At 41.4% G+C, this 22,457-nt stretch overlaps 1 protein-coding gene and 1 long non-coding RNA gene across 2 annotated transcripts in view; one reads left to right on the forward strand and one right to left on the reverse strand.

Annotated features, from left to right (window-relative positions):
* Nucleotides 1-22,457, reverse strand: part of LOC132106035 (gastrula zinc finger protein XlCGF57.1-like) — a 228,718-nt gene that overhangs the window by 106,063 nt on the left and 100,198 nt on the right. The window lies entirely within an intron of this gene.
* Nucleotides 1,237-2,781, forward strand: LOC132106205 (uncharacterized). Its single transcript, XR_009424076.1, has 3 exons — nt 1,237-1,554; nt 1,633-1,838; nt 2,311-2,781. It is a non-coding gene; the product is annotated as an uncharacterized LOC132106205 (long non-coding RNA).

Genomic DNA, 22,457 nt, shown 5'->3' on the forward strand with positions numbered 1-22,457 from the left:
CATAGTATATGGCCAGGGGTTCACTTCATTTCCTTGAGTTCAACTTCAGAATATGACGGGGTTTCGTTTTCAGCGGTGTCTGCACCACGAACGCCTGTTTTGTCCGTCTGCATCTTTCTTGTGATTTTAGCGGCAGTTTGCCCTCCTGCCCATTATTTACTGACATAGCTTCCAGGGAGCGATTTTTTTTTTTTACTCAGTAATTAATGTGTTTTAAAATGTAGCGAAGTACAATACTTCAAACAAAATATACTTAAGTAAAAGTAAAATTACAGATTAAAAAAAATACTTTAAAAAGTAGAAGTACACAAAAAAGCTACTCAATTACAGTAACGCGAGTAAATGTAATTCGTTACTTTCCACCTCTGGATATGGCAATGTAGTCTGGTACAGAGCTGTATCCTTGTCTAAGAGACTGTACATATTTATCTTCATTCTGCAGTATGTGTGTAACGACAGCCCATCTTACTCTTCTGTGTTCTTCTTCACTTCCACTTACAGCGAAAGCTACTGCTCTAAAAAAGCAGTTACCATCAGCCAAAATAGTTTTTGTTTCACAAGGTTCAGCCATTTCAACAATCTCATTTGGATTATTGTCTTCTTTCATGATGTTTACGATGTTTAGCTTTAAGCAAACACTCTTTTGTTGCTGTAATGTCAATGGACTAAACTTTAAAGAAACATTGACAGTTTCTGAAACAAATTCAACATCATCTGAATTTTCTTTTGTTGGGTATAAAGAAGGCGTTTCTGTTTTCTGTTCTGCACACGTTTCATTCAAAGATATCTTATCTGTGTTTGTGATATAAGTCAAAGATTGACTGCAGTCAAGATCAGGTTCAATTTCTGACACAGCCTTGCAGTGTAAATCATTAGGGCCCGAGCACCGAGGTGCGAGGACCCTCTTGTATCTGCTTTGTTTATTAGGGCCCGAGCACCAATGGTGCGAGGACCCTCTTGGAATTGCTCCGTTTATTAGGGCCCGAGCACCGATGGTGTGAGGACCCTCTTGGAATTGCTCCGTTTATTATTATTATTATTATTATTATTATTATTATTATTATTATTATTATTATTCTCCAGAATGAATCGCATTTTTGAGGGCCTAAACATACTCAAAAAGTCATGAAACTTTGCACACACCTCAGAACCGGCGAAAATGTACATCTGATATGGGTTTCAGAAGTGGGTGTGGCAAAATGGCTCGACAGCGCCACCTATACATCATGCTGGTAGTTCGTTTCATGGAATGTGAGGCTACAGTACATGGCATTATTGGGAAAGTTCAAGATGCTCTTGGCAGTTATGATCCTGTAATTCTCACCGATGGCCAGGGCAATGAGATACTTGACTCTGAAGGAACTAAAGGTGCATATTTGTCAATTTGTTTGCATTTTTAATCTGTTTTAAACATCAAAAGTAATATGACAATTTTTCATGGCATGTCACCTCCACGTACTCAGGATTCATCTACTGGAATCAAAATGCCCGCAAGGTATTTGCCATTGCAGAGCACGACTTCACAGAATTTCAAGGCAGCAAGAGGAAAAGAAGGTACAGAATTAGTATTTGTGAGTAAATATTTTTTTCAAATGCACAAGTCAATTCTAATTTATTTTAAACTAAATTTAGCTCAAGTCAGAAAGATGATGAAACATCAAGTCTACAAGATGTCTATGATAAGATAGAAGAAGTGGTGCTGGCGTCACAGGGCCTTCAGCAAGTTATCTCAACTATCAAAGAGCTTTCTGAGCTGTCCAGTCAAACACCTGCCAAAACCTTGACTGAAGTCCAAACAGAAAAATTAAAAGCAGCTTTCACTTGCATAGTCTGCAAAGGTAAGAGGTTAACCATATCTTTATAAACTGATGGAAGGGTTTGGATGTATTCACTTTAAAATGAGGGACAGAAACCGCTTGCATTTCATAAAAACATTTAATTTGCTTTCTGAAAATGAATAAAAATCACAAAAGAGTTTATAACAATATGAGTAATTATTTTGGGGCTTTGATAGCATGAGATAATCATTATTTGTGTTTATGGGGTGGTTTCCCAGACAGGGCTTATCCTAGTCCCAGAAAATGCATGTTTGAGCTGCCTAAATTTAAAAACATCTTGTAATTGTATGTCTTAACATATATCAATGCCGACTAAGGCCTAGTCCTGGATTAATCTAAACCCTTTCCAGGAATTGGAAACTGCCCCTTTATGTATCTTTTTCCAGGTAGTTGGATAATAAAGTTTGCCTTTTTTAAACACCCCATCTCTGCACAATAACTGATTTTTTTTTTGTAACATTTTGTTTTTTAGGACCCATTGATCAACCAGTATTTGCCACCTTCTGTAGAAGCCTGATCGGATGCAAACTTTGTGTTGATCAATGGATGGCTACTTCATCACAGTGCTTAAAATGCAGAGAGGAAGCTCTTAGCAACCAAATCTTTCTTGCAGCAGGTCTCTCTGAAGCTTTGTTAGCTCTTGGTGACATCATTAGGGTAGAGTAGGCCTACATTACCCAGGAAAAAAATGTTTAGCTGTTCAGCAATTCAAGTTTAGTTCAGTAGTTTATTTGACAGTTGTTGTGTAAAGTTTTGTTGCACAACTACTTAAAACAAGAACTAAAAAGAAATACTTTAATTTATCAGCGTCATGTTGATGCTTAAATTTGTGTGTAATATTTTGTTTCTAGAAAAAACACTTGATGGAAAGCAGCATTGAACAATTAGAAGGCATGCTCTTTAAGAGTATCTTTTAAATTTACTAAACAGACCAAAGCCTCTTTAAAAGCCTCTTTAAAAGGCAAAAAGAAAAACCCTTGTCAAAGATGATCCCAGTGTGTTCATGTACAGATCAGCTGCTTCAGTTCCATGAGGCAGTAGTGCTGCTGAGATTTTTTTTGCACAACCACCCTGTGCAATCTGGTTGGGGATTCCTTTTCCTGTAGTAAATGGGACATGTTAACTTGTAATTAATGTTTAAATGTCAACTGCTTGTCAAGAGTTTTTAAACATTATTTAGCATACCAGGAATCCTGTGGTTGTTCCATGCCTCTACTACCCTGCTAATGCCCCTGCTGATGACACAACTGACAGACAAGGTTAGACACACAGTATCTTGTTAGGTTGCAGTCCATATCAATCAGTTCTTGGTCGACCAGCTGAACAAGAGCCTCCTTCAAAGGGTAATTAACCCTGTTGTTTATTTCAGGCCAAATTCTCTCAATTGTGTGATTCTGATGAATGAAAGGAATTAAACGGGCTGTTTTATAGAGTAAAATCATCAGATTCCTAAAATTATATAATTTTTTATTAAAATAATTTTTATTATGAACATGTCATCTTATTTAAGAAAAAAAACTAAAATTTGGAAACCAACCCGTAAAACAAGTTTGTATACGTTTTAATTTTATTAAGTTGTGAGTTTTCAGTAGTTCAAATTTGAACCACAAGACAACACCTACCTTTGTTGATGTGGTCTGACGATATGGTGGTGTTGCTGTATTCATTCTGTGGTCAGCAAGAATTTCTTGCATAAATAGAGTCAAGAAAAACTCTTTTCCATGGTCCACCCTTATCTGGTCCCACATTCCATTGTTGATTACTGCAGGCCTTAAATTATATGATTTAAAGTGAAGTGAAGTGACATTCAGCCAAGTATGGTGACCCATACTCAGAATTTGTGCTCTGCATTTAACCCATCCGAAGTGCACACACACAGAGCAGTGAACACACACACACACTGTGAACACACACCCGGAGCAGTGGGCAGCCATTTTTTATGCTGCGGCGCCCGGGGAGCAGTTGGGGGTTCGGTGCCTTGCTCAAGGACACCTCAGTCGTGGTATTGAGGGTGGTGAGAGAACTGTACATGCACTCCCCCCACCCACAATTCCTGCCGGCCCGGGACTCGAACCCACAACCCTTCGATTGGGAGTCCGATTCTCTAACCACCAGGCCACGACTTCCCAAATAGAAATTGCTTTATACACACACACACACACACACACACACACACACACACACACACACACACACACACACACACACACACACACACACACACACACACACACACACACACACACACACACACACACACACACACACACACACACACACACACACACACACACACACACACACACACACACAAACAAACAAACAGTGTTTTGGAATACAAACCTGTACACTTCATCATAGATAATGAGGTTATTCTTTACTGGCATACAGGAATATGCCATTATCTTGCTGCTATAGCCATCAATTGCTGTGTAGCTCCAAACATGACCAATTTTTCGTTTTGATCTAAATGGAGTTTGTGGCCTGTGTAAGTGGCACAGTAAGGTATGGGATTAAGATTCCGTACACCCTGAGAAGAGTAAAAAAAACAAACTGTTAATGAGTTACATTGTTTTTATTTTTTGTGACCCTGGACCACAAAACCCGTCTTCGAAGCAAAGCATGGGTATAGGCTATATGTAAAATCTAAAAATGAATTGTATGGGTCAAAATTATTATTTTTCTTTTATGCCAAAAATCATTAGGATATTATTTAAAGATCAATTTCAGTGAGGATATTTAGTAAATTTCCTACTCTAAATGTATATAAAAATTTGTGAGTGGATGCAGTTAATGACATCATTTGGACAACTTGTATAGTATAATCTCAATTAAAAAAATGCAGAAATGATGTAATATAATAATAAAGCAAATGTTGTTGTAGCAGTAATTTTGTGGTACGTAATGCTATTTTAATAGCCTGGGGCAATATAAGTATTATTAATAATAGTCATAATAACAAACTACACTGCATCGCATTTCATGATATGGTCGATTTATTGTCCGGAGGGCTCGTCCAACCCTACTTTCTGCTGCTCGAATTCCCTTTGATGTCAAATAACCAGTCATCAATTTACGACCGTAGGTTGGTCCTGTCTAGAGGGATGGAAAGAATAATTTAAATCAATTTTGTTTACAACAGGCCGTGTGCTCGCCAAAACATTTCAATGAGACTTAAAACAGGCGCTCTTCTGAAAACACCTTGGCCGCTTGACATCGTTTCTTTTTTCGAGATGCTTTGTGGAATATCCGCTGAAACGATCTGTATCCTACAGTACTTAGCATGCATGGGTGGAAAGGACAGAGAGTGGACTCTAGTTGGGGACTTTTTGTGTATTTTTTTAAACCATAAATGCAGAAAATATCTCCATGTAGCATAGCGCTTTACCCACAGTTTTGGGTAGTTTTACCCACATATTTCAACTCTCCCGTCACAAGATAGGCTAAACCGCAGAGCTGAACGTGAAATGGTTTATTTTAAACGTTGCGCTTCTAATAGAAGCGATAAAAAAATAGGCCTACATGTTTCGTCCTGGTTCTCAGAGTCAGCCACCCGCGTAGGCTACGGATCGGATCTATTTAAGCTGGCCGGCCGTGCCCATGTTCGAAGTCCGACATTATATGTTGCTAAGCCATCTTCTGGGTCAAATCAACAGATTATTATTTACATAAAATTACATTAATTTTTTTGCAATTTCTTTTTTATTATTTAAGAATTGAATTTCATGACATTCAAAGTGGAGTTATCGCAGCCAAATCATCGCTGTCAAACATTAAAATGCCATTTAAAGCCTATAATAAGAGCATTTACTGCTACAGTTTAAATAATTCTTGTCTAACTTCTGGATAATTATTTAATATAATCTATATGCAATTTGTGTTAGTTGCAGTACGGATAGCTCGGGATCATGGCATAATACCCACGTACACAGATACTTTGCAAGTGCACCATGTCCCCACCACTTTTTGCCAAAGTTGACTTACTGAAAGAAATGTGAAAATAATTATTGCGGCAGGTGTGTTAGGGTTACCATCTTATGAATGATATTGCATTTTATTACTTACTTCTTGTACTGCTGCCGATACAGCTATCTCCAGCTGAGTGTCGGAAACCTCCCGTCTCACACCATGACTGGCACAAAATCTTCTAACAGTCCTCGCCGAACAACCTCGCCCAACACCAATTTGAGACAGATGCTCAGCAACGTCCTTGTGTGTGTGGTGTTTTAAAATCATGTCCAAAATCACTTCTCTGTACTGTTCCAGAGACATGGTGCTTCGCATTCAATGGTGCGGGAAAAAATATTTCCGGGTCACTAATTTGGCCTCAGAAAACTAGTACAATTCGCTTTTATTCGATATTAATTTGTGTATTTTATAAACGTAAAGTAAAGGTGCAAAAAGTCATAAACAAAAATCTGAAAATAAGTCAATATTCATTTTTTTCGTAGAATGTTCGCTTAAAATACAACAACCGTTTATATTTAATTTTAAAGTACACGGACCGAGACGCTAATGTTATTTATACGTAAGAAAACAAGCAGATAGTGAATTAATAAAAATTAAAGTTTAACAGGGGCAAGTTTATTTTTTAAATAACAGAATTAGAATAGAGAGGGTCAAATAAAGATGGAAGAGCATTTCTGTCAGGTTCCTATGTTTGTTCAGTTATTTCATTTTAATGGCTATGAAAATAACGTGTTCATTGCCACTGACGTGAAATTAGTGAAACAACAAATAGGAGCCAATGTTAATTTTCACATACACAGATATTTCAAATGTCACTTCAAGGCTTTTGCATATCAACTCTTCATTTATATAAAATGGTATGTGTAGGTGGGTCCTGAAAGTGTGCAGAAATTTAAAACGTACATAAGTTTCAATTAGTTATTTGTTGCCACAACATATTACAGATGTGCAAATATACTTTGTGGGGTTCAAAATGTATGCAAAGTTTAGTAAAAGGGTAAAATATACACTTGCAAACTAACTTTATCACAAGGGAGTGCCCTTGGTTTCAGCTTTAGGACTATTGTCTGAATTGTTTTAATATTCTCTTTTGACCAAAAAAAAAAAAAAAGAGAGAAAGAAACCAAAGTATCCTGTACCCAAAGTATTTGACTTTCAAATAGGGTCTGGCTCCTGCCCACCAAATACTACTAGTGCTGGAAATGCAGCAGTACATTTGGGGCAAGTTCCACATTCTGTGCTCAAGGTTTTATAGTATGCGGAGATGGCATTATTCTGTTTTTTTCTGAGAAGCTAGATTCTCCAGGGATTTTTCCAATCATGCGCATCAAGTTTGTTGACTCCTCACTGGAGGGATCTTCCAGTATCGTCCTGCTTTTGGTCTCACTGTCTGAAGGTGCTTGGCAAAGGCTCCTCTGTGAGTGCTGTGTCTGCTAATCTAAGTATATATTTGACATACAAATCAAAAATATATATATTTTAAAAATGTTATTACTAAATTATTCTTATTGTATCTTTCTAGTGCTCAAGTAAATCACGATGCTGAAGATTCTGTCTATTATTTTATAATTGAAAAACTATGCAGTGGTATGTTTAAAGACTATTTTTTTTATAGAACCCTTCAATACATTTGTTGGTTATTTTTCCTCAAACGGGGAGGAGGGGGGACAAGACATAGTCTCAGAAAAATGGTTGCAGGAATCTCATTTTTCATGGCATCATCTTCAAATTTTAAATGGAAACTCATTAGATGTGAGTTTGTGAGAACTGATATGATGAGAACTTAGATGTGAGAACTGTAAAACAGAATTTACAGTTTAACACGGAATGTCACGGAATTTGTCCAATTTTGATTGAATTAGTCAAAAGTTGGTCATTGCACTTACATCAAATCACGATATGGACTAATATCTGTAAATATTAAGCCGGAACAGTCTATTTAAACATGAATCCTGCATTTTCTGCGTGTCTCTGTTAATGAATGGAGCAGAAGCACGTCTTCCTTTATCACACTCACTGAAGCTCTGTCTCACTAAATGAGGATGAAAACACATGTACAACATCTCCAGAACTGCACTGACAGTCACTTCATGAGCATTTGACCGTTTGATTTGAGTAAAACTAGCATCACATACACAGAACTGTAAAGGTACGTCAACCCGTCAAAATAAAAGTCCGGTTTAAAGACAAGTATTTGCCAGATGTGTATTACTATTGTTCAGCAGAATGTACATAGCCTACTACTACTACTAAAATTAGCCAAACATTATTTTTAAAAGAAAAATTTAATGAATATTTCATGTCTTCATTTGAGAACCAGAAAAAATTTAAATACACAACAGAATTTTTGAGGGAAAAAATAATAATAATAATCGCATGCGAATAAATCATGCAGCACTACTCAAAAATAAATGAATTATTCTTTAAACTTACACTGATATTTAGATCGGATGTGCTCTTATTTTTTAGTATGTGTGGCTCCAAGAACTGCAGCCAGTCCCTGATCCACCGCTGTCTGTAAGTCATCTGAGCTCCACTGATTTCTGAAGTTTGAAGTCTTCTTCTGTATCGCAAATACTGGTGTCGAAGACAAACCCACCTCTTCCTGAGATCTTTCTCTGAAATATGAAGTGTAATTTTACTATGATTATTTCACATTTCCTGTACCAACAACAGTTATTGTAGCTCTTATATCAAACAACTGCCTAGGGCTTGGGTGTCGTGACGTTTCAAGTAAGCAAAACGATGCTTTGAAAACAAGTTTCGAAAGTTTCGCTGGAAGGGCAAGGGGGTAGATACAGGAACAACAGAGACTTACAGATCCGGTGGAAGGGCTAACGGGATATTTTACAGGAAACGCTAAAACGGGAAGACAGCGGGAAAAGAGCTCAAATACGTGAGAACCCCCGGAAAAAAACGGGAGTGTTAACAGTTACTAACTATACTTTTGAAACACACAGTTAAAAGTACATTTGTGAGTGGTTGTTAGCACTAACAGTTACTAAACTAGCAGCTAGGTGGAGCCTTTCGTGATTTTTGACAAGCACACACATACACAAAATGCTATGTATTATGCACAAGCGATCAAAGCAAATTTAATAAATTTCTGCTAAAGACATAATAGCTCAAAAGAGTCCTTACCTGATACAACAAGCTTGGCTTCGAGCTCGCGCCAAAACTTCTCTTTCGCCCCTCGGTTATCATAGCGATACTTGCCGGTGATGTACAGAGCTGGCCTCTCCTGAACCAAGCTGATCAGTCTATCTTCAGCGGCCTCGTCCCACACGGCCATGTCGTTCGACTCCAACAAACGCGTGTATAAACTTTAAAGTAGACCGACCGCGTTGTATAGCTGAAAACCTTTCTTCATCCGATGAACAGACGCCCCAAGTATAGATCTCTGCAGGAAAGTAGTGATGTGTCGTTTGTGAACGAATCGTTCTTTTTGAACGAATCTTTTAGGTGAACGAATCGTTCTCGTTCACGTAACCCACTGACTCATATTTCTCGTTCACTGAAGTTCCTCCCTCCACAACAGCGCGGCGCTATAAGCAGCGCATGTACAACTCGGTGAACCGGGTAGCTCTGTGAACGAATTACACAACCTCTAGCCAATAGCCTTCGATTATGAGACTGAAGCTGTGTCCCAAACCTAAGTGCGTGGACTCCGAAGTGCGCATTTGAAGTGCGAATGCGTCACAGCAGCGCGACGAAGGGTGTCCCAAAGTGAAGAGCGTGGACTCCGAAGTGCGGATGTGGAGTGTGATTGCGTTACAGCATCACGACGTAAGCTGTCCCAAAGTCAGAATGCGCACTTCGAAGTGCGCATTTGAAGTGCGAATGCGTCATTGTGGCGCGACTGAGGCTGATGAATTTCGAAAGCGACTTCAAATGCGCCATTCATTTCCCATGAAAATGAAGTGTACATCTGTGCTGTGTTCGAAACCGCTCCCTATCCACTATATAGTGCACTATATGGGGTGTCAGCCATTTTGTAGTGCTGTCCGAATTCTGAGTGAACTACTTCATTCCCTACATTTGTCCACTACTTCTTACCCACAATTCATTCCGATTTTGAGTGTGCAACCGATGTACACTCGCTGAGTATTATTTCCCACAATCCAATGCGGAGTGGCGTCGAGCTGGAAGCGAGAGCGGGAGCGAGCGTGTTTGAATGAGACATGACGTTTACATCTTTATTATTTCTGTTTTAACGTTTTTCCTACATTATTTATATTGATATGTTATGTTATGTAGGCAATAACTCAGTTTAATATTTGACTAATTTACTGAGGTGGCATCATTGTTAACTTACAAAAATTATGATAATTTGGTGGATAATTTACATTTTTTCATTAATAACAGGTAGTGTATTCTGATGTAAAATTAACGGTCGCCTGAGGACACTCTACAACCATCTTATCTGATGGACATTAAAGCGCTGGGCTCCCACACCTTGTACTGGTCTCTTATAGGGAGTGATGAGGGGGAGTGGCTGTCGGAGGCCAGGATAAAGTGCCCTGGAGGAGGGTTCACTGACCTCCTGTACAGTGGCCTGTGGCAGAGCACTCGTGCCTCATGCACTGACCCGGGCCAGCCCACGTAGGTGTCAGTGGTGCGGACATGACAGCCATCGATTGCTCCTGCAGCTTTCAAGAAAGCTCTGTGTCTTGCCAGCCCTGCAAACCCATGACCAACTGCCTACAGGTCTTCGGGAGGTGAATTACTTCCTCCTCAGTGACTCAGTGACTATGCTGTGGACAGTGGAACGAGGCAAACACTCTGGAGACCACTCTGTATGATGTACCACACGCCAGCCAGAATAGAAACACCAGGGTCTCAATTGTAACACCCCATCCATGTTGCCGTTCTCTTCTCAGAAGATCTAGCAGCACTGTCAGGGCCTCCCTGCTCAGCCGAAAATTAGCCCGTGTGTCACCATCATTGAAAAACCTTTCCAGCACTGGGACATTAAGGTTTATCCTGCAGTACAGGGGTCTGGTCTGATTTAGGGGCAGAAAGAAAAAATAAATAGAGTTGTGAGAAAGTAAATAGTTGAAGAAATATTGAGATACTTTAGGATACTACTTTTAGTAACTACTAATAACACATTGAGGAAATGTACTAGTCATATTTAAAACCTTAGTTAAGGGATAGTTCACTCAAAAATTTTAATTCAGTCATCATTTTAACCCCCATTGACAACCATAGAATTTTTTTTTTCGTATGGTAGTCAATGGGGGCAAGATCTGCTTAGTTACAAACACCGTTCCAAATATCTTTGTGCACAGCAGAACAAAGAAATGTATAAAGGTTTGTATAAAGGAACTTGAGAGTGAGTAAATTATTGAATTTTAATTTCTGGATGAACAGTCCCTTTAAGTAAAAGTATTATCTTGCATACTGTAATATACTTAAAGCATGGAGAGTAAAAGCGAAAGTATGTATTGTTCTGAAAAAAATAGCTTATCAGAATGGTTTTGTATTAATGTTACTGCTGCATTACCATGTATGTTGCATTTTACTTCTGAATATGTTCAAGTTTATTACATTTAAAATTGCCTACTTAGTATACTGCTGGGTAGTTTAATGTAATGTACTTAACGAATGTGCTTTTTCAAAATGACCAGTGGTGGACTTTAACAATGAAACTAATATTTATTGTCAGAAATATTAACAAATTGTTGCTAACAGCTGCAAACCATATCAGAGGCTACATCTGAAGGACTCAGACCGGTCATACAGAGCACTGAACATTGAGCTGAACAAAAGTGCTCCATTTGTTTTCATTTACTCAGTTTTATCTTTATGGTTACGTAACTGCCTAAAATCAGGGTTGCAAACCTTTCTAAATAAGTTCACCATGGTCAAGACGATAAACTATTTTAAAAGCGCACCTTAGTAAGATATCAGCATTTGAGCCGCTATTATGTTTGTGTGTGTGGGGGGGTGTTTTCATATGTATCATTACATTATTCAAGTCAAGTCAAGTTCAAACGCAACACATGCATTTAAAGTTGGTGGTGGAATTAGGAAATCCTGCGAAGGCGGAGTATCTCACGCACTTCGGAGGGCCCTTCGTGCACTTCGGAGACCTGGTCTTCGAAGTCCGTGGCCTTCGAAGTGCGTACACTAAACTTTGGGACACAGCTAGAGCATGTGATTTGTTGAATGAAGTGAACAAATACGCCCTTCAATTAACTAGTTTCATATGAGTCTGAACGAGATCTAGAGATCTTATCGTTCGTGAATGAAATGAACTGGTACATAGCTTATCTCGTTCGTGAACGAAATGAATGAGAGTAAACCGGGTCAGTCTGCCATTTATCATGTCAATCTCGCAAAATACAAAGCGCAGTTACAGGTACTGTGCACATACGCTTGTTTTGATATTTAGCATACAGAACTCCACGTTTAATCCCCGATTTATGAATGTGAATATATAATATACAAACTGTCTGACCAAACAATTAAAATGCTAATTAGGTAAGAAAACCTCGTGCTTTGTTCATCTGAACAACTTAATTAGACTTTATATAATGAATGCGATTATGCACACATTTTTATAAAGCCAGATCAGTTTTTGTAACAAGTGAATACGTTTGTTGACTTAAGACAACACATAATAGACTCTTTTTTGCCACCTGATGGCATATTTTGTGTAATACGAAGAAATGGTCACTGAACGAATCAGTGAACGATTCTGAACAAATCATTTTGGTGAACGAACTGAAAATGAACGAATCTCTTGAAAGAATCATAATTTCCGCCACTACAGGAAAGTAATGGGAGTTACCAGATGCGGGAGCGGGCGCCGCTCTGTGACGTCACACCAGCAGATCAAAATAAAAGCTCCGCAAAGTTATTCAATTCCCCCAAAAATTGCATTTACATAAAGAAAACACATAACCTACGAACCATAAAACATGTCAGACATATTAAGAGTGAAATACATTACGTCTAACTGTGTGCTGAAATAACCACCAAGTATACAAAAGTAAATAAAACAAGTGAATATTTATATTTGTCTTATTTATTTATTCCACATTTATTTAATTTCAAATGTATTGATTTATTCTGCTCAGAGTTAGCAAGGAGATGCCGTAAGACCACAGTAATGCCAACCGCTGTCTTTATACATTTTGTGGTAATTTTGTAGCCTACTGTAAAAACACACACATACTTGTTTTTGCTACGTCGTGGGGACTCCTGACTAGAAGGGTACACGTGGGGACACCAATTTCTAAATACAATAAAGCCATAATTTTTAATCAGAGGTGTCTGGGGGAATTTTTTAATCCTAAAAATCTACTTTTTTTATCAGAAATTATTCATTTTAGAAAGATGAATATTTGTCAGGTTTTTCTATTCCGGTGGGGACCTGCCTATTGTGTCTTACCCCAAATCACCACCGAGGGGCGCTATTATGAGTTATCTGTAGGTTATCTAGTTTTAGTACAAATTTAAACCTGTACCAGATTAACAATAAATATTAAGTTTAGATCATAATTAAAGAGTTGTTTAAAATTGTCTATATTTTATATTTTTATGGATTTTTACTTTATTTTACAATTTACTAATTCCCATAAACTCTTGTATTTGAATAGACCATTTGTATGGATGTAAACAGTGACAACAGCCTCACCTCACTTCCTGTTTAACAGGAATCTATTTTTCTTCAACTGAGAATCTGAAAAGGTTCACATTGTTATAAATAAGACAGTCATGTTGTATGACAAGCAGGAAATGTTCATGGGTATCATTGTTTGCTGAATAATTATTTGTGCATACTGGAATCAACTCTGAATTAAAACACGAGCACATGCTGGCATTCAACATGGTTGCAAAATATATTGCTATTTGTGTTTTTTCTTATTCGTCATCCTAAATTTGTCACGCACAGAAACCTATGAAATCCAATGAGTGCGATGTGTATTAATGCGTTGCGGGATAATTCACAAAACAATACAAAATGGAATCTTTAAGGAGGATGATTTTGTTGTCCTCTCTCTTCTTAAAAAGAGAAAAAGAAAGAGGAAATATAGGGTCCATCCAACAATCCTGAGATCGTAGAGAGGAAGGAGAGTTTACTGCGGGATTATCACGAACGATTCGAGATTTACTTCAGGATGTCAGCGGCTCAGTTTAAAGCTTTGCTAGCGAGACTGGAGACACGTATTAAAAACAAGACCACCAAGTTGTTTGATCCTGAATAGGTCTAGATTTTGGCCTTCGATTGTACGGTGGCTGTGAATTGTCAAAACACTTCTAAAATACTGATGTGAAAAAGCAGAAAAATTGAGACGGACAAAAGTTTCGCAGGCAGTGTGTAAATGTGATGGACACAAAGTGTCACATCCACCGTCTGTCTTCCTCATCTGTGTGTGCACTACACTTCCCATCATCCTCCTTGGCACACCTGCACTCTATCAGCCATAATCATCATCACCTGCACTCCCTCGTTAACAAGCCCTATATATTCAGCACTCTCCCTTCACTCCTTGACTGGTCTCGTCTATACATGTTAATGCAAGACACAAAGACTCCTTTCCTACAAGACTTTACCTACCTGCATACTCACCGTTGATCCAATCCTCTTCAGCCAGTCTTCATTCCGTCATCAGAAATTTCATCATCTTCATCTGGATAAGAAAGAGAGAGAGACTTGGTTACCATTCAGTTAAGCTTCATCTGATTCTCTACTTCCTGTTTTACTCACCATTCACGCTGTGTCCGATCCATTCTGCTATTAAAATATCAAACTTACCATCTTGCCTGCTTCGTTTGTACGAAACCTGACAGAAGGCCAGACCCAAAATGCAGAGCTCGACGGAAACCCTGTGTTCCATTTAGGGCTGTAACGATTCCTCGATTAAAGTCGAGCACTCGATTTAAAAAAAATCTTCGATTGCAAAATACCGGAAGTGGCGAATTCCACAGGCGAGAATCCATGAACCGCATTAATACACCGTTTTCTAAGTCTACGTGATATATTTAACTGTTTTACAATCATAATATCGTGAAATCAAAAAGGCTGTGATTCAGTTAAATAAATATATGAGCTGTTTTTTTTTTTCCTACAGAGAAGCACGACGCTTTAATTATTGACATGCGTGCAGATTGTGTTAAAAGTACCTCAGCTCCATTCACAGTTAACACTGCTCCACACATATCAGTCTCTGCATGTGCTGTTTGTTTAGGTTTCCAATAATGTGCATTTGGGAACGCAAAACGCGTGTTTCATAGTTGCACTGTCATCATTTGCATGGAGCGTCTCGGGTTTCTCAAACTCCATCTCTCCGGGCTGTGAGTTTGTGTAGCTTATAACGTTATCTGCACGCAGTGTGCACTGTTTCACAAGATTCGTAACGCAGCTCATTTATAAATCTACGCCAACACTGGAGAATACATAAGTATGTTTCTGAATATATTCAGAAATATTGTTGTTCATCGCAATTTCAAAATAAAAGTTTAACCCTTGCACTGAGCTTGCATGTTTTGGCGAGCACCTGCACCTGTAAAGAAATTACAGCAGCTGTTGCATTTCTATCGTACAGAAGTGAACAAATATGAAAGATTAAGGTGACATTTGAACTAAATGTTGTTAGTTATATATTTTACCTGGTGTATTTTTGTATATTAAATTAAATTATTAAATTATTATATATTTGGGTAACACTTTACAATGAGGTTCATTAGTTAACATTATGTATTAACCAACATGAACTAACAATGAACAATAGCTACATTTGCAACTAACATTTGTTCATACAAATACAGCTGTTCATTGTTTGTTCACTTACATTAATGTTAACAAATACAACCTTTAATTTTAATAATGTATTAGTAAATGTTGAAATTAACATGAACTAAGATTAATAAATGCTGTGGAAGTATTGTTCGTTCTTATGTTAAGGTAGTTAACTAATGAACCATAATATAAAGTGTTACTTATTTGTATTTAAGTAATTTTAAAGGCTGCTGTTCACTTGGATCTATTTTTATTACCACAATTTTTTTATCCGATTACTCGATTAATCAATGGAAAAATCAGTAGAATACTCAATTACTAAAATAATCGATAGCTACAGCCCTAGTTTTTCAAGATGGCAGGTCTATAGAAGCATACATGAAGGAATTCCTGCTCTACAGCCACCTGGTCCCGTCCAGCACCTTCACCGCTGGTCCTGTCCAGCGCAAAGCCCTCTTCACCGCTGGTCCCGTCCAGCACAAAGCTTTCTTCACCGCTGGTCCCGTCCAGCACAAAGCTTTCTTCACCGCTGGTCCCGTCCATTACAGAGCCTTCACCGCTGGTCCCGTCCAGCACAGAGCCTTCACCGCTGGTCCCGTCCAGCAAAAAGCTTTCTTTACCGCTGGTCCCGTCCAGCACCTTCACCGCTGGTCCTGTCCAGCGCAAAGCCCTCTTTACCGCTGGTCCCGTCCAGCACAAAGCTTTCTTCACCGCTGGTCCCGTCCAGCACAAAGCTTTCTTCACCGCTGGTCCTGTCCAGCACAAAGCTTTCTTCACAGCTGGTCCTGTCCAGCACAAAGCTTTCTTCACCGCTGGTCCCGTCCAGCACAGAGCCTTCACCGCTGGTCCTGTCCAGCACAAAGCTTTCTTCACCGCTGGTCCCGTCCATTACAGAGCCTTCACCGCTGGTCCCGTCCAGCACAGAGCCTTCACCGCTGGTCCCGTCCAGCACAAAGCTTTCTTCACCGCTGGTCCCGTCCAGCACCTTCACCGCTGGTCCTGTCCAGCGCAAAGCCCTCTTCACCGCTGGTCCCGTCCAGCACAAAGCTTTCTTCACCGCTGGTCCCGTCCAGCACAAAGCTTTCTTCACCGCTGGTCCTGTCCAGCACAAAGCTTTCTTCACCGCTGGTCCCGTCCAGCACAGAGCCTTCACCGCTGGTCCTGTCCAGCACAAAGCTTTCTTCACCGCTGGTCCCGTCCAGCACAAAGCTTTCTTCACCGCTGGTCCCGTCCAGAGCCTTCACCGCTGGTCCTGTCCAGCACAAAGCTTTCTTCACCGCTGGTCCCGTCCAGCACAAAGCTTTCTTCATCGCAGGTCCCGTCCAGCACAAAGCTTTCTTCATCGCTGGTCCCGTCCAGCACAGAGCCTTCACCGCTGGTCCTGTCCAGCACAAAGCTTTCTTCACCGCTGGTCCTGTCCAGCACAAAGCTTTCTTCACCGCTGGTCCCGTCCAGCATAGAGCCCTCTTCACCGCTGGTCCCGTCCAGCACAGAGCCTTCACCGCTGGTCCTGTCCAGCACAAAGCTTTCTTCACCGCTGGTCCTGTCCAGCACAAAGCTTTCTTCACCGCTGGTCCCGTCCAGCGCAAAGCTTTCTTCACCGCTGGTCCCGTCCAGCATAGAGCCCTCTTCACCGCTGGTCCCGTCCAGCGTAGAGCCCTCTTCACCGCTGGTCATGTCCAGAGCCTTCACCGCTGGTCCTGTCCAGCACAAAACTTTCTTCACCGCTGGTCCCGTCCAGCATAGAGCCCTCTTCACCGCTGGTCCCGTCCAGCATAGAGCCCTCTTCACCGCTGGTCCCGTCCAGCACAAAGCTTTCTTCACCGCTGGTCCTGTCCAGCACAAAGCTTTCTTCACAGCTGGTCCCGTCCAGCATAGAGCCCTCTTCACCGCTGGTCCCGTCCAGCGTAGAGCCCTCTTCACCGCTGGTCACGTCCAGCGTAGAGCCCTCTTCACCGCTGGTCACGTCCAGAGCCTTCACCGCTGGTCCTGTCCAGCACAAAACTTTCTTCACCGCTGGTCCCGTCCAGCATAGAGCCCTCTTCACCGCTGGTCCCGTCCAGCATAGAGCCCTCTTCACCGCTGGTCCTGTCCAGCATAGAGCCCTCTTCACCGCTGGTCCCGTCCAGCACAAAGCTTTCTTCACCGCTGGTCCCGTCCAGCATAGAGCCCTCTTCACCGCTGGTCCCGTCCAGCAAAGAGCCCTCTTCACCGCTGGTCCCGTCCAGCATAGAGCCCTCTTCACCACTGGTCCCGTCCAGCGTAAAGCCCTCTTCACCGCTGGTCACGTCCAGAGCCTTCACCGCTGGTCCTGTCCAGCACAAAACTTTCTTCACCGCTGGTCCCGTCCAGCATAGAGCCCTCTTCACCGCTGGTCCCGTCCAGCACAGAGCCTTCACCGCTGGTTCCGTCCAGCACAGAGCCTTCACCGCTGGTTCCGTCCAGCACAGAGCCTTCACCGCTGGTTCCGTCCAGCACAGAGCCTTCACCGCTGGTCCTGTCCAGCACAAAGCTTTCTTCACCGCTGGTCCGGTCCAGCATAAAGCTTTCTTCACCGCTGGTCCCGTCCAGCACAGAGCTTTCACCGCTGGTCCTGTCCAGCACAAAGCTTTCTTCACCGCTGGTCCCGTCCAGCATAGAGCCCTCTTCACCGCTGGTCACGTCCAGAGCCTTCACCGCTGGTCACGTCCAGAGCCTTCACCGCTGGTCCTGTCCAGCACAAAACTTTCTTCACCGCTGGTCCCATCCAGCATAGAGCCCTCTTCACCGCTGGTCCCGTCCAGCACAGAGCCTTCACCGCTGGTCCCGTCCAGCACAGAGCCTTCACCGCTGGTCCCGTCCAGCACAAAGCCTTCACCGCTGGTCCCGTCCAGCACAGAGCCTTCACCGCTGGTCCTGTCCAGCACAAAGCTTTCTTCACCGCTGGTCCCGTCCAGCACAAAGCTTTCTTCACCGCTGGTCCCGTCCAGCATAGAGCCCTCTTCACCGCTGGTCCCATCCAGCATAGAGCCCTCGTCACCGCTGGTCCCGTCCAGCATAGAGCCCTCTTCACCGCTGGTCCCATCCAGCATAGAGCCCTCTTCACTGCTGGTCACGTCCAGAGCCTTCACCGCTGGTCCTGTACAGCACAAAACTTTCTTCACCGCTGGTCCCGTCCAGCATAGAGCCCTCTTCACCGCTGGTCCCGTCCAGCACAGAGCCTTCACCGCTGGTCCCGTCCAGCACAGAGCCTTCACCGCTGGTCCCGTCCAGCACAGAGCCTTCACCGCTGGTCCTGTCCAGCACAAAGCTTTCTTCACCGCTGGTCCCGTCCAGCACAAAGCTTTCTTCACCGCTGGTCCCGTCCAGCATAGAGCCCTCTTCACCGCTGGTCCCGTCCAGCATAGAGCCCTCTTCACCGCTGGTCCCGTCCAGCATAGAGCCCTCTTCACCGCTGGTCCCGTCCAGCATAGAGCCCTCTTCACCGCTGGTCCCATCCAGCGTAGAGCCCTCTTCACCGCTGGTCATGTCCAGAGCCTTCACCGCTGGTCCTGTCCAGCACAAAACTTTTTTCACCGCTGGTCCCGTCCAGCACAGAGCCCTCTTCACTGCTGGTCCCGTCCAGCACAGAGCCCTCTTCATCGCTGGTCCCGTCCAGCACAGAGCCTTCACCGCTGGTCCAGTCCAGCGCAGAGCCCTCTTCAGAGTAGCATAAGCCCGATAAGTGAGGTTTTAAAGGGAAAGGGAAGGTTAGGGATGTAGACTCGTAGGAGTGAGTGAAAGTAGGAGGGAGCTGAGTCTGTGATAGATCTGTAAGCAAGCATCAATGCCTTGAATTTGATGCAAGTGGCGAGTGGTAGCCAGTGAAGTGAGATGAACAGAGGAGTGACGTGGGCCCTCTTGGGCTCGTTGAAGACAAGACGAGCTGCAGCGTTCTGGATCATCTGTAGAGGTTTGGTTGCACATGATGGAAGTCCAGCCAGAAGAGCATTGCAATAATCAAGCCTAGATATGACCAGGGCCTGGACGATAAGTTGTGTTGCATGCTCAGTTAGGAAAGGCCTGATCTTCCTGATGTTGTGCAGTGCAAACCTGCATGATCTAGCTGTCTTTGAGATGTGATCTGTGAAGGTCAGCTGGTCATCAAACGTTACTCCAAGATTTCTGACCGACCTTGATGGGGTGATTGATGATGAATCTAGCTGGATGGTGAAGTCGTGCTGTAGAGACTGATTGGCAGGGAGGACGAGAAGCTCAGTCTTTGCCAGGTTGAGCTGCAGGTGATGTTCCTTCATCCATGTCGAGATATCCGCCAGACAGCTTGAGACCCGTGCAGCTACTGTGGGATCATCTGGTTGAAATGAGAGGAAGACCTGTGTGTCATCAGCATAGCAGTGGTAGGAGAAACCGAGTGCCTGTATGATGTGTCCCAGTGATGTGGTGTAGATGGAGAAGAGGAGGGGACCAAGAACTGAAACCTTGAGGAACCCCTGTGGTCAGCTGATGTGCTCTGGATACCTCGCCTCTCCATGCGACCCTGAAAGACCAACCTGTGAGATAGGACTCAAACCAGTGGAGGGAAGTTCCTGTGATGCCCAGTGATGAGAGGCTGGACTTAAGGATCTGATGATTCACAGTGTTGAAGGCAGCAGACAGATCCAGGAGATCCAGATCCATATATTCAGCACTCTCCCTTCACTCCTTGTCTGGTCTCGTCTATACATGTTAATGCAAGACACAAAAACGCCCTTCCTACAAGACTTTACCTACCTGCATACTCACCGTTGATCCGATCCTCTTCAGCCAGTCTTCATTCCGTCATCAGAAATTTCATCATCTTCATCTGGATAAGAAAGAGAGAGAGACTTGGTTACCATTCAGTTAAGCTTCATCTGATTCTCTACTTCCTGATTTACTCACCCTTCACGCTGTGTCCGATCCATTCTGCAATTAAAATATCAAACTTACCATCTTGCCTGCTTCGTTTGTACGAAACCTGACACAAAGTGAGGTCATATATTTTTTAATGAGCGAGAATTTTGGACTCCGTGTGTAAGGACTTTAAGCTGTCTTTTTTTTAAATCCTTAAACTCAACACAAAACTATCTGTCTGTATTATCTATCAATCTGTCATCTGTATGTCTTTATATCTGTCTGTCTATCCATCTATCTATCCAAGTTTTTTTTTTGTTTTATGCAAATGTGCCACAGTTTTGGACAACATTTCTCCAAGAAAAGTTTGAAAATTTGGGTAATTACAACAACAACAAGAATCTACGATTTCTTAATGCTCTTGAACATTTATTTAACTTGTGTTTTGAAACACATTTTGAACATCTTGTTGCCTTCAACAAACAGGAAGAAGAGAAACATCTAGCTAAACGACCTTTTCTTTTACATTTTTCGCTTTAAGGCATCAATACGATTCTTAACATAAAATTTCACCCCCTCCCAACTTCTCCCCCAAAGTGCTGCTGGTGACCTTTCAATGCACTCCATGCACTGGGCTTTACCAGGAACCTTTCCAGAGTGGATGCAGTCCATCAGAGTTTTTTCCACAGCCTGGATCTCTTCTTTAGACCACTTTCTCCGTGGGTTTTGTGAAGATACTGAATAAAATAAAAATAAATATTGGTAATTGTGATTGGGATAAAAGTAATTGTTATCCCACATGACATGAACGTGAATAACATATCAAATAAATTCATGATCTTCAGTTTTTCTCTTATTGTTTTACAGTTTTATACATACGTTTTTGCTAAAATCTAGTTAGCATGGTTGAAAATCTGTAAATTATGGCACATGTTTGCAAGCATGATACCTAGCAACAATATAAACAGTGATACTATATTAAAAAGGAATATTTTGACAAAAATATTGCTGGTAATTTGGTCACTATCTAAAATGTGTAATGGACCTGGGCCGAAAATGGACCAAGCCAAACATGACAAAATATTTAGGTTTTATTGGTCATAACCATAAATACTGCTTGGGAAATTGAAGTGCATTTGTACAGGATGACCTTTTCCTTTTCTTTTCTTTTCTTTACATGTTTAAGCCTTTAGAAACGCAACATTTACGATATAGGACCTAATTAAAGCTGCACATAATGGGAGGGGTTTACCCATGCTTAAATTATATTGGCCCACGGTGACCAACGGCAACAGATCTTAAAAAACACAGTTATAAGGATTTTGCTTGGAAATGAAAATATAGTTTCATATATTTATGATCAATATATTATATGGTGTAAATATACTGAAAATATTTGTTATATTTTACAATATATTGAATAATACACAAAGAATTGCCACTTTTCATTTATAAAAGAATATATTAATAATAATAATATATTTTATATATAATAATACATTTACACTGTAAAATGTTTAATTGAGTGTACTTCAAAAGCATGAGGAACACGATTTCCTTACAACTTTGATTAAAACACCCTTAAGAAATGTAAGTTGCTAGTACAAAGACTTAAGAGTGTTGGGACAATGATAGACTTCGTATTTATTTCTATTTATTAAACTGTAAATAATTTGTGCATGTCTGAAACTTCACTGAATAAATGCATTTAAAAAAGAATAACTCCAATAGAGTTACATAGTTTTTAGATAAAGCAACATGCAGCATATTCTCAATGTTTCTTGTTCTTCTGCTGGACTGAAGCACAAGCTCTGTTCTTCAGCACAATGATGACCCACGAAACTCAGACAGAACAAACCCTTTAAACCCCAACAGAACATTAAACACTAAGGCCGCATTTACACTGCAGGTCTTGATGCCCAATTCCAATTTGCTGACTATATCCGATTTTTTTGACGACCCGCTTACATCATCTTTTAAAATTGACCCGTATCCGATATTTGCGTTTACACTATACACTACCAAAACAACCAAACGTAGACGTTCTG

Source organism: Carassius carassius, chromosome 26, assembly GCF_963082965.1.
Source record: "Carassius carassius chromosome 26, fCarCar2.1, whole genome shotgun sequence".
NCBI lineage: Eukaryota > Metazoa > Chordata > Actinopteri > Cypriniformes > Cyprinidae > Carassius > Carassius carassius.